At 34.3% G+C, this 17,433-nt stretch overlaps 1 pseudogene; it reads right to left on the bottom strand.

The window, feature by feature from the left end:
- Positions 1 to 333: 333 nt before the first annotated feature.
- Positions 334 to 16,362, bottom strand: LOC132173544 (phenylacetaldehyde reductase-like; annotated as a pseudogene).
- Between the last annotated feature and the right edge of the window lie 1,071 nt (positions 16,363 to 17,433).

The following is a 17,433-nucleotide window of genomic DNA, read 5'->3' on the forward strand; positions in this document are numbered from 1 at the left end:
ACAAAAGTTCTACAAATTACATCATGTTTTTGCTGTGCATTTGTAGTTAGGTTGGGTGATTACTGTAATAGTGTTTGGATTCAAAACATACAACATTTCACAACATTTGGAGCACAAAGAGAAATCATACACCATAAGGAAGATGCAATTTCACATGTTAGGGCATATATTAAACAGAACACTCTGCTCTTTCTTGGCTTAAGTTTTATAATAAGTGATTAATCAATCTTTTTTTTAGAATTAATACGGTTTTCACTCATCTCAACATTCATATTTGAAGGGAATATAGTTTGTTCACAATTATTTTTATCACTACCCGATCATTAACATCATTCAGAAACTGAGGAAGCCCTTTTGCTTCAAGTTTTCAACAGTATCCTTAAGGGTCACCTCCAAAGGAATGAAGTTGATACCCAAACTTTTTGCTTTCTCCTTGGATACCTGATATTATGGAAGGCTTGTCATCACATCTGCCATGTATGAGAAAGGCATGCAAACTTTCTCAGAATTTTGTGTTGTATCAGAAAGCAAGTTGACTAATTGAAAATCCATAATTTGAATCAAAACAGTATAGATGTCATAAATGCAAGAAAAACTTGAAATGTGATGTCTTCCCTGCGATACAAAATCAAGCAGCTCACTTACAGTTTTGAGCAGCAATTGTAGAACATATTTCATGGATAATAATAAATATCACAGTGATAAATGGGGCCACAGCTTTCAAGCCTAGCATTGTAATCAATACTACACAAATCACAGAAGCTGAGTAGAAAAAAGAAGAAAAAAAGAAAAAAGAAAAAGGGAAAATGCTATATGGAGTGTAAACATGTAGTCTATAGACACAAATTTTGAAGTACTCATCAGGCAAATCCAGCACCCAAGAAGGTAATAAGAAGTAACACGGCCTTAAACATATAGTAAGGGATGAAAATCGACTATTGTTCATTCAACCACAGCAAGAAGTGGGACTCAGTACTTGCAAATAATAATGACTTACTTTCCTGGATGGCACAAAGTGGGGTACAGTTTATGCAAAAGCTTCATAACCTCAGAACAGTGTATAACGGTTTCAACTAAACAATATCTGCCTGTGGCTGAAGGAACTTCAAGTGCTTGAATATGTGCATTTGCAACATCTCTAATATCGACAAATCTATAGAATGAATTGGGAAATGTTTGATCTCCTGCATGCATAAAAGCCTCAACTGTCAAGAATTAGATATAATGTTGTTGCAGAAGAAAATTAGAATTTTACTCCCACTGAAGTCAAATATGCAGTCTTGCTAGTTTTTCATTTGGCCATTTAGTGATTCAACAAAAGCAGGTAATTAAATCCACTGTTTTGGCAGAAGCTAAGTGGGATATGTGAGAGATTACTTGATAAGTGGTCATCATTAAATACATCCCTCAGCTGTATAATGAGATTTAACCATTTCTTTCCCCTGAAATTACGTTGCCTTTTTCCATAAAGAAAATAGAAAGGCAATTTTTGTTTCTCTATTCTTTCTTTCTTTTAGGTAATGAAGATAGTAACTCATGATCATATATGAAAGATCGAGCAGAAAGGGAAACAAATCGGACCCACTCTATAAGCTGGAAGTGTAGATGCCTGATAGATTAATGCCAAGTTGAAAAAAATTACTTGGATATGTTTATAGCTACATTTCTTAAGATGCTCATGTTAAGAAATGAGCATCTAACTGGTAAATAAAATAGGAACTAGTTGCTCAAGAGTAAAGAGTACCATTTATAAGTTTCAGAATCTCCTCTGTGGTAAAATTAAGAGTTGGTTGTAGAAAAGGACCAATCACAAACCCTGGATTTATTGAAACCAAATCAATTTCGTTCTCTTTTGCAAATCTCCAAGCAGCTTCCTCAGCTAAAGTTTTTGAAACCATATACCAACTCTGAAATAGAAAAAGATAAAATGAAACAAATATAAGGTCTACATCTAATGAACATAGTTGATGCATATTAAGCTCTTCAAGTTTCCAATCAATCCAAGCCAAACTTTAGATTTGTACAACTTTATTATGACAAACTGTACCATTGTCATTATCCATCTCCATCAACATGAATCGAATATCTGATGTACTTATTTAAAACTCAGTAATAGTTTTGATCAAATTAACCAACTAAAGATTGCTCAATCTTATATTTAACATAGCGTAATGTCGAATATAAATGAAGGGTCCAGTAGTCTTTCATTATGAATGGATTTCTCCCACAGGAATCTAAGTAGAAGAACCAAAACGAGGCATAGGAGCTGAACATGGTTATATGCTCACTAATCCTGTAGTTGTAAGCTACATTGATATTCCGACAGATGTAAAGATGAAAAAGCAAGATATGTTTTTAGGATCATCATTTAGACATAATTGGTGGCAGAATCTTCCAAGGCATAGTATAGAAGATTTTTTATAGTGATAAAGTAAGAAGAATAACTTGCAAAGAATAAGAACTTAACATAAGCACACACCTTCAATTTCTCACAAAACAGTGCATCTGAAAACCAGGTCTCATCAACTACCACATCAAAGGTCAGAGGTTTTCCATTATATGTGACTGCAACCATGGAGGATGTTAAAATCACTCTCTTGACAGAAGGAACTTTTGCACATGATCTAAGAACATTAATTGTTCCCTTCACTGCTGGATCAATTAATTCTGCCTGAAATATGAAAGTGGAAAGGGAAGTAGCTCTTAAGCTATCAAAAAGCTAATCATATTGCACAAAATTTGTATGAGAGATCATGAACATAAAAATGGAAAAAAATAAAGAAAAAGAAATACCAGTAAGCAAGTACAGTGCTATAAGATTGGTGGAAAGATTGACAATGTATGACATCAAAAGAAAATGGAGTAAGGAAAAGTATATTGGATTAAACCTGTAGATCAGTGGCTGAAAGAAGTAGTGGAGATGCTGTATGAAAAACACCTTCACATCCAGCAATTGCAGAATCAAAAGATCCTTCTTCCAATAAATTAGCTTTGAACAAATGAAGTCTTTCCTTAGCTCCATCAAATGCAAATAAGTGTTCTGTTTTCTTTGGATCATCTGTTTCATATATAAGCAGAACTACTGATAAATATAAATTTTTTAAAGTAAATAAAACTACTCATACTACATCCAGCCTAAAAATCTAAATGTGAAACCTGGGTTGCAATCATAAAGAACATTGGATGAACTGATTTTGTAAGTGATAATTAAATAAGGGAAAAAAATTACGAGGGGTTGAACATGAAGGTTAGAACAATTAATTAGTATTCACAAATGGTAGGCCTATTCATGAATCTTCATTTGTGTCTCTTCTTATAAATTTTTATTAAAGCCAATTTTCTCTGATAATAACTTATTGCAAAACTATGAACATGTAACATATGGTTGCCTTCCAGTACTATGATGGAAAAGTTTGAGGCTCCAAATTGAGACTAGGCAATTTCCTGACTTAAATTAAAGATATAGCAGGCAAACCACATATATTGCAATTTGTATTGCTATGATTTTGTGGTTATATATTTTTAACTAATGTCCTTTTATATCTTATGCTACGTCCATTATCAACTTAAAAGGGAAAATTGTTAAATTGTTCCCTAGGGTTTGAGGTTGTGACAAATAACTCTCTAGAGTTATAGAAGTGACAAATAACTCTATGTGAAACAGTGTAACAAATAACTCCCTCCCTACAAATTATGGCCATTTTTCTGACGGCTCATTATGAAATTATAAATTTACCGTCAAATAATTGTAAACAAAAAAAAAAAAAAAAATTATCTGCTTGGGTGGTGGTTCTTCCACTCCTAGATTCGATTGTTGGAGGTGGCTGAACCATCCCGAGTTAGGCCAATTTTTATTTTTGATATTTTTAGGGTAAATTTGTATATTCATAATGATCATGTCAAAAAAAAAAAAACAATGAAATTGGTACGATAGTGAGAGTTATAATATGTTACATAGTGTTAGTTCTTGTGTTGGCTTAATTCAGTTCCAAAATGCAGATGCTACTGTTCACGGCTCAAACACTGATATAGAATGCTCATAATCCAATCTTCACCATTCATAATGTAGATTCATGTGTTATGAACGTCCCTGCAAAATTTCAGCTCAATCGGACCACAAACGCCCATAGATCGGAGCTGTTGATCAAGATTGGACAGGCTGGGTCCGGACCGCAATTCCCCGGGTCCGGACCTCATTTCCAGAAACGAAAATCTTGCTCCGCAAAGCCGTGTCCGGACCGCCCATTAACATGTCCGGACACCCCGTAAGTTTTAGGCCCAAAAACGTGATTTTAAGTGGGTTAGGTCTAGGGTTTTGTCGGGGGTATATATACATCATTATAGAAGAGAGAAGTACGAATTTTCACCCCCAGAGAGTTCGTCGGAGGCTGTGCTAAGAGAGATCATATGTGGTGAGCGTTAAATTAAATCTCTTAGAGTTTTAGTTATTCCTTTGGTAAATCTACGGTTGAGAAGTCTATCGGAAGGGTCCGGTAAAGGAGAATCACGTTGAAGAAGATTGTGAGCAAGGAGACGAGTTGTAGGCTTGTCGATCTTACAGAGCCAAGGTCTTGCAAAGGGTTGTAAGTGTTCCTAGTGTCTGTAATCTCTAGATAATCTTTTGATAGTGATTTCCTGGGTTTGGCTGCCCCGGAGAGGTTATACTTTTAGATCGGTTTCTAAAAGGTTTCCTCTTCGTCACCAAAATCTTTGTGTCTGCCTCTTTATTGCTTTATATATTTTGGGTGATTGAATTGTTTATTACTTCATAATATTAATTCCGCATAAATTGTGATAAACAAGTTTTTGGAGTCGGCATAGCGTTTTTCAATTGGTATCAGAGCGGGTTCACTCTGTTTGGATTAAATTCTTGAGTGAGATATGTTGACTCCTGTTTGCTATGAATACTTCTCAAGGGGAATATGATCTTATAAACTCATTCAACAATTTGTTGGAAAAATTCACTCTTTTGAGACATCAATACACAAATTGTTTTGGGGAGTTTCAAGATCTTAAACATGTGAATGAATCTATTGTTACTAAATTGTCTGAATCACATGCTTTAATTGATTCTTTAAAATCTGAAAATTATGTTTTAGGTTCTAAAGTTGATTTGTTAGAGAATAAATTAAAAGAGTCAAAAACTCAATTGGAAAAATTATCTAGAAATTCCCTTGAGAATATGTTACATACTCAGAATTCTGATTGTGATAAATCTGAGTTAAGTTTTGATTGTCATGTTGCTTTGTCTTCTAACAATGATTCTACTTCCGAGATAATATTTGTTAAATCAGAAAAAGTAGAAGACTCGTTGGTTAAAAGAAAAACAGCAGCTGCCTCGACATCACAAGGTAAGAAAGTTAAGAAAATTCATATTGAACCTTGTGTATCTTACCCCATATATAGAGTCGTCCATCATCCTAGGAATCTACCTCCTAAAAGGTTTATCCCTACTTGTCATCATTGTGGAAAAGTTGGTTACATTCGACCCAACTGTTTTAAATTGAAACCTCATGTGCATAAAAATAAAAATTCTGTTTCTAGGAAAGATTATGAGGGTTTGGTAATAATGATGGGAGGTGTGTCTAGAGTAGACAAGTTTGAAAATGTTCACGTCTCTACACCTTCATTAAAGAAGGTTTGGGTTATGAAGGATTATACCATTCACCCATTGAGGGGGAGTGATAGTGATCTCACCTAAAGTTAGGTGAGTCAATAATATGCCTAGGATTGATTGTTTTGTTTATTTTTGAATATCCTAGAGCGTGTTATTTTTCTTTGCTTTGCATTTTTTTTTTTTTCTAGTTTATGCATTGCAATTGTTTTTGTTGTTACACTTTCTGTATGAAGAGTATATACATGATTGTTTTGAGATTCATGTTTTGAGGCATATTCATAAAGGATTTTTCAAGAAATTCATATATCATGATCTTTGAAAAGCTTATAGATGAGATGTTGTGTGCGGACCACCAAGATTTTTGTCTACTTGCTAATCAAATGTTCAGGAATGTGTAATGTCTTGTGAAGACCTAGAAGTAGTTATTAAACCAAATCATTATTTTGTAGTGGGACCTATAGGATGTGATGAAAGTTTAATGCTAAAGGACATTCATGTCTTGCCTGTTGTAATCTCAATTCAAGCATGTTGTTTTGTTTTGCATTGCATTTTTCTTTGTTTTGCATTTGTTTTTTTTGTGTGCATTTCTTTTGTGAAAAATTTCAAAAAGACAAAAATATGTTACTTTGATTGTTTCCTTTTCTTTCTTTTGTCTTATGCACCTAGATAGTCCATTAATTTCTCATGTTGCTTTTTATGGATTTAATTCCTTACGTCTTGGAATGTTCTTAATATGCATGAGATGAAAATTTGTGTCAATTGACTTGTTTTTGTGGTTACCTAAAGCCTGAACTTATGTGGTACATTTTGCCTATGCTTTATCTTTTGTGCACATTTAAGCTTAAATTGAGGTTTTGTTTCACTTTATTTGTGAGGTCTGTTAGGTAACCATATGAGGATTTTGACTAGTCATATGTTTCAAATTGACCATATGCTAGTTGAACCTAGGACTTAAAAATTCCTGCTTTCTCTTTTGTGATAAGCACCAAAAGTTTAAGGACACTTTCTCAAAGAGAAAAATAAACAAAATAGTGAAACAAATAAAATCAAAAGATCATATTCCAAAAGGAATTTATTTCACTGTGTCAAACTTGTGCAAAATATTTTACAAAGAGAAATGTATAGGATGAGAGTGGCTAGGCCCTAGTATGATAAGGTTTGACTTTTGATTTGATATACTTGTCAAAACCTCATGGTGGTGAAACTTTCTCCTCATTTTGTAAATTGAAAATTTTTTCTCTTTGGATGGCTTACCCACACACCACACAAGCATAGGTTGAATGGAACATTTTCTTGGCTTGGGTTAAGCAATATGAGTTTCTAGCCATTTCTAGTCTCATGTATATTTTGCATATTTGGAGCATGTTTGGATATTCATTGTGCAATACATGTGTAGTGCCCCAGAATTTTCAAAGCTATTTAAATAGATTATTCTGATGTTATTTTAATATCCATTGTAGCTAAGGATTTTAATTCTTGAGAAATTTATGAGAGTGGTAATTAGAGAATGGTAATTGGTGAAATAATAGGATAGTAAATATGTAGCACCTCAGATTTTGAAAGTCTTATTTTAGAGATATTAATTTGATGCTATGATTATATTCATATTAGGCAATGATGTTAATTCTTGAGAAATTTATGATATTGTATGAATGGTAATTGGAAATTGGTAGGTAGAATAGTAAGTGGTAGGTGGAATAGTAAGTGGTAGGTGAAATAGTAAGTGGTAGGTAGAATAGTAAGTGGTAGGTGGAATAGTAGGTGGTAGGTGAAATAGTAAAATGAGGGTAAAATTGTAAATTGAAGGTGGAATAGTGTTTGATTTTCTCCTATAAATAGAGCTCTTCTCCTTCACAATTTTCACAACTCATCTCCTCTCCCATCTCTTGCATATATTCTTCCTTCTTCCGCTTTTTACTCGGTCTTTCTTCTTTCTAAGAGTATTTACTCAGAACAGAGAGAGAAAGGGCGAGACCAAGCGCTACAAGAAAGAAAGAACACAAGAGATAGCGGACTTAGAAATTAGTTTCAAAAGATATACTAGTGGTGTTAGTCATATTGGAGCAACTAGATTCCTTCATACCACTTTCAGCTTCAGTCTAGAGGTAAGTAAATTCACTACCCCTTCTAAAGTTACTTCATGTCATGCTATTTATTCATTCTTGTATCAAACTGTAAATGATTATTTTATTTACGTATTATGAAGTTATGTTGCATGCATGAAGGATTTCTAAATGAATTATGTAGAAAGTTTCTATTTCTTTGAACGCTTTCTAAGTACAACAAGTTTATATTTGAAAAGGTTTCCATTTTGAGAAAAGAAAGTTGATAAATGATGATGATTATAAGAAAGAAAAATGATGATAAACCCTCCTATATGTTGCCCTAAGATGCATCAAAAGAAGTACAAAGCAAAGTACAAGAAATGAGATAAATGTTTATGAAATGAGGGCACATGTATGGAGGAGAGTATTTTTGGCCCCAAGATAAGATAAGATGAGAGTTCGGTACCGATACTCGGATGGAGGCGAAACCACTGAAGGAGGCTATGCCAGAAGGTGGTATTCCATCAACTAGACCGTTGAGTGCACCAAGAAAGAGTTAATTGACGGTCGGGCATGGCTGTGGCCACAGTTCAGTGCCATGGTCACAAGGACCCGCAACCCTCGTACACAGGGGTAATAGTGTACATGGGCCTTATTATGAGAAAATGATACTATATTTTCAACGATGATATGCTATGATGATTTACAGAGATTATTTATAATGATGCATTATGATGATGATTTATAAAGATGATTTACAACGATGATCTATTACTAGATGTAATAGTATGTATATGTTACGGGAGATGCAACCGTACATACAGATATTATTATGGCTAGAATTATATTTATTTGCGAAAATGATTTTCAAAACTGAGAACAAGGAGTAAAACTATTTATGGTTGTGGATTTTACTTGCTGGGCCCCCTTTGGGCTCATTCAGTTTTATTTCTTGTTTTCAGGTAGAAAGGACGCTGGAATAGGAGGCCGGAATGGGGATGGGAATAATTATTAATTTTCAAAATCTTTTCATATCAGTTATTGTAATAATATGACATTCCGCACTAAAGTTTAATGTTTTCTAATTTCGCTTGTAATAAAATCTATTGAATAATGTTTTATACATTTTTCGTATCTTTCAAAATCAAGTACTCTGATAGACCTTATAGATCTTTGCAAGAACTTTTGTTGTAAAAGAAGAAAAGTGGCAAACTCAGTCTTAACGGGCTGGGGATGTTACAATTTTGGTATCAGAGAAAAGGTTATAAGGTTCTGGCAGACTTTTCAAAAAAAAAAAAAAAAAAAAAAAAAAAAAAATTTGGGGGGTTAATGAGAAGCCACATTCCGGCCAAGTAGAGTGTGCATTGTTGTGTGGTCTCTAATAAATGATGCATGAGCATTTTTCTAATGGTTAATTTTTGTTAAAAAAAAAATCGTCTTAGTGTGATTAATTTGGAGGATTTTATTATTGTGATCAAGTTAATGACGGAGATGAATTTTTATTTTATACATAGGTTGTGATCTATAGTATCTGCCTATTTGGATTTGCGGCAGTTTTCTAGAGTATCGATTGATAAGGGTATATTTTAAGGTGTCTCGAGGATTTAGAAAAGATTATTGATCATGATTTAAAAATCGTATGATGATTTTATAGATTTAGGTTGCGAGCTAATTTGTGAAATTAACTTGTTGATAAAATGGTTTTATTGATTTAGGTTGTGAAACAAATTGTGTAAGTGACTTGGTAACGAATGATCTTATGGATGTCGGTTGTGAAAAGATTCTTGAACTGAATTAATGGTATAAGAGCTTATATGAGTTTTTGGTAATGGCTAAGGTTTGGTCGATGACAATAATGATACTATGATTGATGTTATAATATATGGATTGATGAATAAGGATTACGTAGTGGCATGAAGTGAATGCCTAAGTGTTGCAGGGATAAATGCAAATGAGGTATACCCTAGAATCTATAAGATATTTTGATATATAAAGTTGTGGTTTAAGGATTTTGATATTTTCAAATGATTGTGATGACTTTAAGGTACAATTCATGAAATCTTTGAGGTGATTCTTAGAATTTGAGGTGCTAGGTTTTCTGTAATTGAGGTAAATTATATTGAAGTGATGCTTAAAGTTTTGAGGATGAATTGATGCTCCTAGGTTGTGGATAATATTTAAATTTTGAGGCATTAGTGGATATGAAATTATGAGAAATTTTAGTTACATGCCAAAACTTTTGATATAATTTTCTTTTACTAAGTAAAGATAATGGATTATTATTCTTGAGGTAAATTGAAGCATAAAGGTAAGAGTTGAAAGACAATGTGATACAGTGATATAATATAGTGACATGATCTAAATTTCTCTTATAAGATATATGTTCAATGATATTAAAGTATTTTAGAGGTTGATAACATGTGATGGTGCATACTTAGATGTTTTATTGAGTGATTAACTTGTTAAACAGATTGTTTGTTTAAAGGAAGTTATTACAATGATAGAATGATTTCATAATGAATATTAAATGAGTACTGAATGATTACGAAAAGAAATGTTTGGAGAACAAGCTCCTTATAATATTACATACCAGTGTCCATAAAAAAAAAAAAAAAAAAAAAGGGAAATTGTTGCATAAAGAGACACGTGGTAATGATTCCTCAGAGCTGCTCCAGGAAAATTATTTCTGCATAGAGAAAACCTAGTATGAGCAGAATCGTATATATTTATTTAATTGAATTATCAAAGGGAATATTTATTTCTAATGAGGTACCTGACTAGAGCGTGTGCGGAGAGACTTGCAACACCCCTGAACATCGACCAGAAGTTTATCGTACTGTCGCTGGAGATGTTTGGTATTCTTCTCCATTTTTAGCATCTTTGGTCCCATGTATTCCGCAGAAGATAACACCATCTTTTTCAGCTGAGCATTCTCCTGCTTCAAATCTATGTGTTTTCGTTTGTAGTATTTGAGCAGTCGCTGTAAGACCCCGATTTGGTTTCTTGAGACTTTCAGCTCTTCAGCTCTGGCACTCAAACGTTGTGCCATGTCAGAAACTAAAGCAGCATCTTGGATACTGAACGCCAATGAATCATTAATAGCATCAGTATCCGATCTATCAGCTAACAATGTCTGATCCCGTGGAATTACGAAACCTTTGGCCACCGCTACAGCAGTAGAATCGTGGAGCATGACAGAATCGTGAATAGTGATAGGACGATTGTCAAAGGCAAAAGTTGGCTGCCATACATCAGGATTTGTAGCAAGTTCATTAGGGTGTGCAATAGGTACGACGGGATGTATAGCAGGCACTTCAGGGGGAACAACAGGCACATCCGGTTGCACGTCAGGCATAACAATGGGTTGTGCTGCAGGAGCAATATTCAAATCGAGGTTGTTAACGGATGATGATGATGCTCCCATATTTAGGAGAGTAAGGAAAAATAGTTGAGAATACGAAGAAATTGGGAGAGATGAAGTACTGAGAAGAGACTGAAGGAATTTTTGTGAAGATTCTGGAAGCAGCAGACGAGTAGCCTTAAAGAAATTTTTTTTCACTTCAAGCGAAATGAACAGTAAACAACAAAGCGTTAGGCGACCTCGGGCCGCGAGGGAAATTTTGTCAAAAGATCCCGTGAAAGTAGGATCTTGTCTCCTGTCATAATTCGACTGAGCTCATTTTTCAAACCCACTGTTCAATCAACGACTTTGGATTCCATGCGTGGGCAATTGTCATGCCAACGCGCACCACGCGCTCGTTCGTTATCCAGAAACCCTTCATATAAATTCACACCTCTTTCTCCATTGCAATGCATGTCTTCTGATCATACCCTTTCACCTGAAATCTTCTGCTAATAGCCTTCCATACAATGAAAGCTCGACTGTTCTCCTAGTTGAGCGTATCCTCAAGAGAAAAATGCAGCATCACAACATGATTCACAAACCCAACACCTTATACTCTCAGTGGTAAACCATTGAAGCAAGATTATCGTTGATCATGTCCTGATGAAGCAAGATTATCCTTGATCATGCTTCTCAGGCTAAATATCTCTCTTCTCTTCAAGTATCCATACATGACAGAAGAGAGAGAGCATCCGATGTGGGTATTTTGAAAGTCTCGGAAAGAGCTCACATGCAAATCATGTCCTGAAATGCTTCTAGAAAGCAACATGACTATCTTTCTCTCTTTCTCTTCTTGACCTTGCAAGACCCAAGAGAGAAAGATTTTAGCATGTGTACTTTGGAACATCCAGCTTGGAAACTTACCCATATCCTACTTTGCTTGCTTATAAATTTCATCTCTAGAACGCAGCAAGCACAATATGTATTAGTCAAGAATGGATGAGAATCTTACATTTGATGTAATCGTGTATTTCGTTTGAGTTGAAATCATAATTACGAGTTTCTTTTGTTGAGTTATGATTTGTTAAGTAAAGATGTAGTACAGAGAGATTTTGCTGATATTGTAACATCGACGCAAGATTTGGGATGAGAAAATAGAAATAATTGTGTATTTAGAATGAATCGAATTATGATGTCACTTATGAGGTATATTCATGTAATGATGTTTGAATGTTGGTGCTATTTACTTTTACAGGTATATGATGGTGAGAAGTTAATAATTATTAGAGCATCATATTAAATTTCGTATGCATGATTTGGAATACTGAGATACTAAAGAGAATATAGGCAGGAATGATTTTTACACCTTTTTGATAAAATTGATTAAATTAGATCGAGAAAATTATTGCAGGCTTGAAATGAGGACTATGATGTTTGGAGGTATAAACTATTGATCACATGATTTATTAATTTGATGTTTAAACCTTGATTGTAGACTGTTGATGAATAACTCGATTGTTGTTATTGAGGTTGGAAAGAAACAATGGAAAAGATTTTGAGGTATGATTTTAGTGTGAACTGATGAATGATTGCAGAAATCGTGACTTTAGACTGTGAATAAGATTTACTCCTAGTAGAAGGAGATAAAATTTCAATATGATAAAAGAGAGTAGGCTTTGATGAAGGATTGAAAGGATTATTTAAATCTGAATCCCTCAACTTAAAGATTGGACGATAATATTATAGGTTTTAATTTCGAGGACGAAATTCTAATAAGGAGGGAAGATTGTAGTGCCCCAGAATTTTCAAAGCTATTTAAATAGATTATTCTGATGTTATTTTAATATCCATTGTAGCTAAGGATTTTAATTCTTGGAAAATTTATGAGAGTGGTAATTAGAGAATGGTAATTGGTGAAATAATAGGATAGTAAATATGTAGCACCTCAGATTTTGAAAGTCTTATTTTAGAGATATTAATTTGATGCTATGATTATATTCATATTAGGCAATGATGTTAATTCTTGAGAAATTTATGATATTGTATGAATGGTAATTGGAAATTGGTAGGTAGAATAGTAAGTGGTAGGTGGAATAGTAGGTGGTAGGTGAAATAGTAAGTGGTAGGTAGAATAGTAAGTGGTAGGTGGAATAGTAGGTGGTAGGTGAAATAGTAAAATGAGGGTAAAATTGTAAATTGAAGGTGGAATAGTGTTTGATTTTCTCCTATAAATAGAGCTCTTCTCCTTCACAATTTTCACAACTCATCTCCTCTCCCATCTCTTGCATATATTCTTCCTTCTTCCGCTTTTTACTCGGTCTTTCTTCTTTCTAAGAGTATTTACTCAGAACAGAGAGAGAAAGGGCGAGACCAAGCGCTACAAGAAAGAAAGAACACAAGAGATAGCGGACTTAGAAATTAGTTTCAAAAGATATACTAGTGGTGTTAGTCATATTGGAGCAACTAGATTCCTTCATACCACTTTCAGCTTCAGTCTAGAGGTAAGTAAATTCACTACCCCTTCTAAAGTTACTTCATGTCATGCTATTTATTCATTCTTGTATCAAACTGTAAATGATTATTTTATTTACGTATTATGAAGTTATGTTGCATGCATGAAGGATTTCTAAATGAATTATGTAGAAAGTTTCTATTTCTTTAAACGCTTTCTAAGTACAACAAGTTTATATTTGAAAAGGTTTCCATTTTGAGAAAAGAAAGTTGATAAATGATGATGATTATAAGAAAGAAAAATGATGATAAACCCTCCTATATGTTGCCCTAAGATGCATCAAAAGAAGTACAAAGCAAAGTACAAGAGATGAGATAAATGTTTATGAAATGAGGGCACATGTATGGAGGAGAGTATTTTTGGCCCCAAGATAAGATAAGATGAGAGTTCGGTACCGATACTCGGATGGAGGCGAAACCACTGAAGGAGGCTATGCCAGAAGGTGGTATTCCATCAACTAGACCGTTGAGTGCACCAAGAAAGAGTTAATTGACGGTCGGGCATGGCTGTGGCCACAGTTCAGTGCCATGGTCACAAGGACCCGCAACCCTCGTACACAGGGGTAATAGTGTACATGGGCCTTATTATGAGAAAATGATACTATATTTTCAACGATGATATGCTATGATGATTTACAGAGATTATTTATAATGATGCATTATGATGATGATTTATAAAGATGATTTACAACGATGATCTATTACTAGATGTAATAGTATGTATATGTTACGGGAGATGCAACCGTACATACAGATATTATTATGGCTAGAATTATATTTATTTGCGAAAATGATTTTCAAAACTGAGAACAAGGAGTAAAACTATTTATGGTTGTGGATTTTACTTGCTGGGCCCCCTTTGGGCTCATTCAGTTTTATTTCTTGTTTTCAGGTAGAAAGGACGCTGGAATAGGAGGCCGGAATGGGGATGGGAATAATTATTAATTTTCAAAATCTTTTCATATCAGTTATTGTAATAATATGACATTCCGCACTAAAGTTTAATGTTTTCTAATTTCGCTTGTAATAAAATCTATTGAATAATGTTTTATACATTTTTCGTATCTTTCAAAATCAAGTACTCTGATAGACCTTATAGATCTTTGCAAGAACTTTTGTTGTAAAAGAAGAAAAGTGGCAAACTCAGTCTTAACGGGCTGGGAATGTTACAACATGAGTCATTGATGTGTTATCATGTGTGTTCATTTAACTTTTAAGGGGGAGAAACATGCTTTGCATTTCCAGTTTCCTGTGGTTAATTGAGTCATACACTGAGGGGGAGTTTTGCTGATGTTTCTTTATGATCACGCATTCTACGTCATTTTTTTTATCATGAGTTTTATTTATGTCTTCTTGTTCCACATATGCCTTGATGTATTTTGTGAAGTGTTTCAGGAAACATGAAGATCTTTTGTCATTCTGTGACAAAAAGGGGGAGTAAATATGGGAAGATGATGGGATTGGCTCGACATTTTGGTTTTGTCACTGACTTGCCAAAGGAGGAGTTTGTTAGTTCTTGTGTTGGCTTAATTCAGTTCCAAAATGCAGATGCTACTGTTCACGGCTCAAACACTGATATAGAATGCTCAGAATCCAATCTCCACCGTTCATAATGTAGATTCATGTGTTATGAACGTCCCTGCAACATTTCAGCTCAATCGGACCACAAACGCCCATCGATCGGAGCTGTTGATCAAGACTGGACAGGCTGGGTCCGGACCGCAATTCCCCGGGTCCGGACCTCATTTCCAGAAACGAAAATCTTGCTCTGCAAAGCCGTGTCCGGACTGCCCATTAACATGTCCGGACACCCCGTAAGTTTTAGGCCCAAAAACGTGATTTTAAGTGGGTTAGGTCTAGGGTTTTGTCGGGGGTATATATACATCATTATAGAAGAGAGAAGTACGAATTTTCACCCCCAGAGAGTTCGTCGGAGGCTGTGCTAAAAGAGATCATATGTGGTGAGCGTTAAATTAAATCTCTTAGAGTTTTAGTTATTCCTTTGATAAATCTACGGTTGAGAAGTCTATCGGAAGGGTCCGATAAAGGAGAATCACGTTGAAGAAGATTGTAAGCAAGGAGACGAGTTGTAGGCTTGTCGATCTTACAGAGCTAAGGTCTTGCAAAGGGTTGTAAGTGTTCCTAGTGTCTGTAATCTCTAGATAATCTTTTGATAGTAATTTCCTGGGTTTGGCTGCCCCGGAGAGGTTTTACTTTTAGATCGGTTTCTAAAAGGTTTCCTCTTCGTCACCAAAATCTTTGTGTCTGCCTCTTTATTGTTTTATATATTTTGGGTGATTGAATTGTTTATTGCTTCATAATATTAATTCCGCATAAATTGTGATAAACAAGTTTTTGGAGTCGGCATAGCATTTTTCACATAGATACACCAAGTTAAGTAATTTGTCACAACCTTAAACCCCAGGAACCAATTTAGCAATTTTCCCAAACCAAAACAAAGAAACCAGAGAATGTGTTTTCTTGATTTTTGCACCAAACATGCCCAAACAATATGGTATTAGAGCTCTTAAGGTTGATTGATTCCAAAGTTGATTAATTTTGGCCAGGAACGTTTTATATACATCATACAACTACAAGTCTACAACTACAGCCGATCACTTAAAAGTAAAATATCGAGATACTAGTAAAAAATGAACAATAAATTTTTGTGCTTCAATTATAAACGTGATAAACAAAATTAAAAAGGCTTATACGAACTGACTTGGGTCCCTGACAGTGGCTTTGACTATGTACCCACGTTGGAGCAAGAGCTTCGTAAGCCATGAAGCTATATAACCGGAAGCACCAGTCACACGCACTACCTTCCCTGCTCCACGAGTACTCATACCCTCCCTCTGTCTCTCTTCCTCTGTCTCTCTCTCTCAAACAGGTTGTTCTTAGCTTAATAATAGCTTGTTCTTTTAGCTTAATAGTTTGTGGTTTTATGGTGGGAAATAAGGACTTGGCTGATGATTAAATTGATGTGCATGATGTGGTCACCTCTCAGCTTGTCTTAAACTACTTTAAAATGTTTAATTAACATGGTTGTGCATGCACGTGTGAGGTTTGTGTCCTACGTTGAAAAAGTGTAAAGAATAAGAGTAGTTAATATACGTAAGTAGACACCCAAGTCTATTAGCTTAGAATTTTGGGTTTGAATTGGTGTTCTAACATGTATATTAACTTAGGGCCCGTTTAGGAGTACGATTTCAGTAAGTGCAATTTTAAAAATTGCGTTTTTGAAATCGCTACTTTTTAAAATTACATAGGCGTTTGATAAAACATTTTAAAATTTACTTCTTTTTTATTTTTTTTTATTTTTTTTATCAATTTAATATTTGGATAACATTAGCATATAATTGCGGTTTTATGGCCAAATAGGTAAATATTGCGCCAAATATTGTTTTAAGTGAAATCGTGATTTTGGTTTAAATTCGCATTTTTTTCAAATAAGTACCCCTAGTCAGTTTATAGAAATCGTGAATTTTTCTACGATTTTAAAATTTACATTTTTTAAATCGCAATCCCGAACACTCTAAAATTGCGATTTGATTTAAAAATATAAATTATTTTTTAAAAAACGCACTCCCAAATAGACTCTTAGGGGGTATTTGTTAAACACCCCAGCACTGTTCATTTTCCAGGACACTGTTCATGAATAAAAAAAAAATAAAATAATAATAATAATTGGTATGGAAAAATGAAAAAGTGGTATTGGGAAGTAAAAAATTTTGTTTTGTAGTGATTTTTTTATTTGAATAGTAATAAAAAGTAAATGATTAGATATAAAAAGTGAGTGATTTGATATAAAAGTAATAATATTAATTTGGGAAAAAAATGAAGTGAATAGTGTGGTGGATGTGGGGGAATGTGAAGGAGTTTAACAAACACCCCCTTACTCTTTATCAACTCCTCTT

Source organism: Corylus avellana, chromosome 2 (genome assembly GCF_965113065.1).
Source record: "Corylus avellana chromosome 2, dhCorAvel1.hap1.2, whole genome shotgun sequence".
In the NCBI taxonomy this organism is placed as follows: Eukaryota; Viridiplantae; Streptophyta; class Magnoliopsida; order Fagales; family Betulaceae; genus Corylus; species Corylus avellana.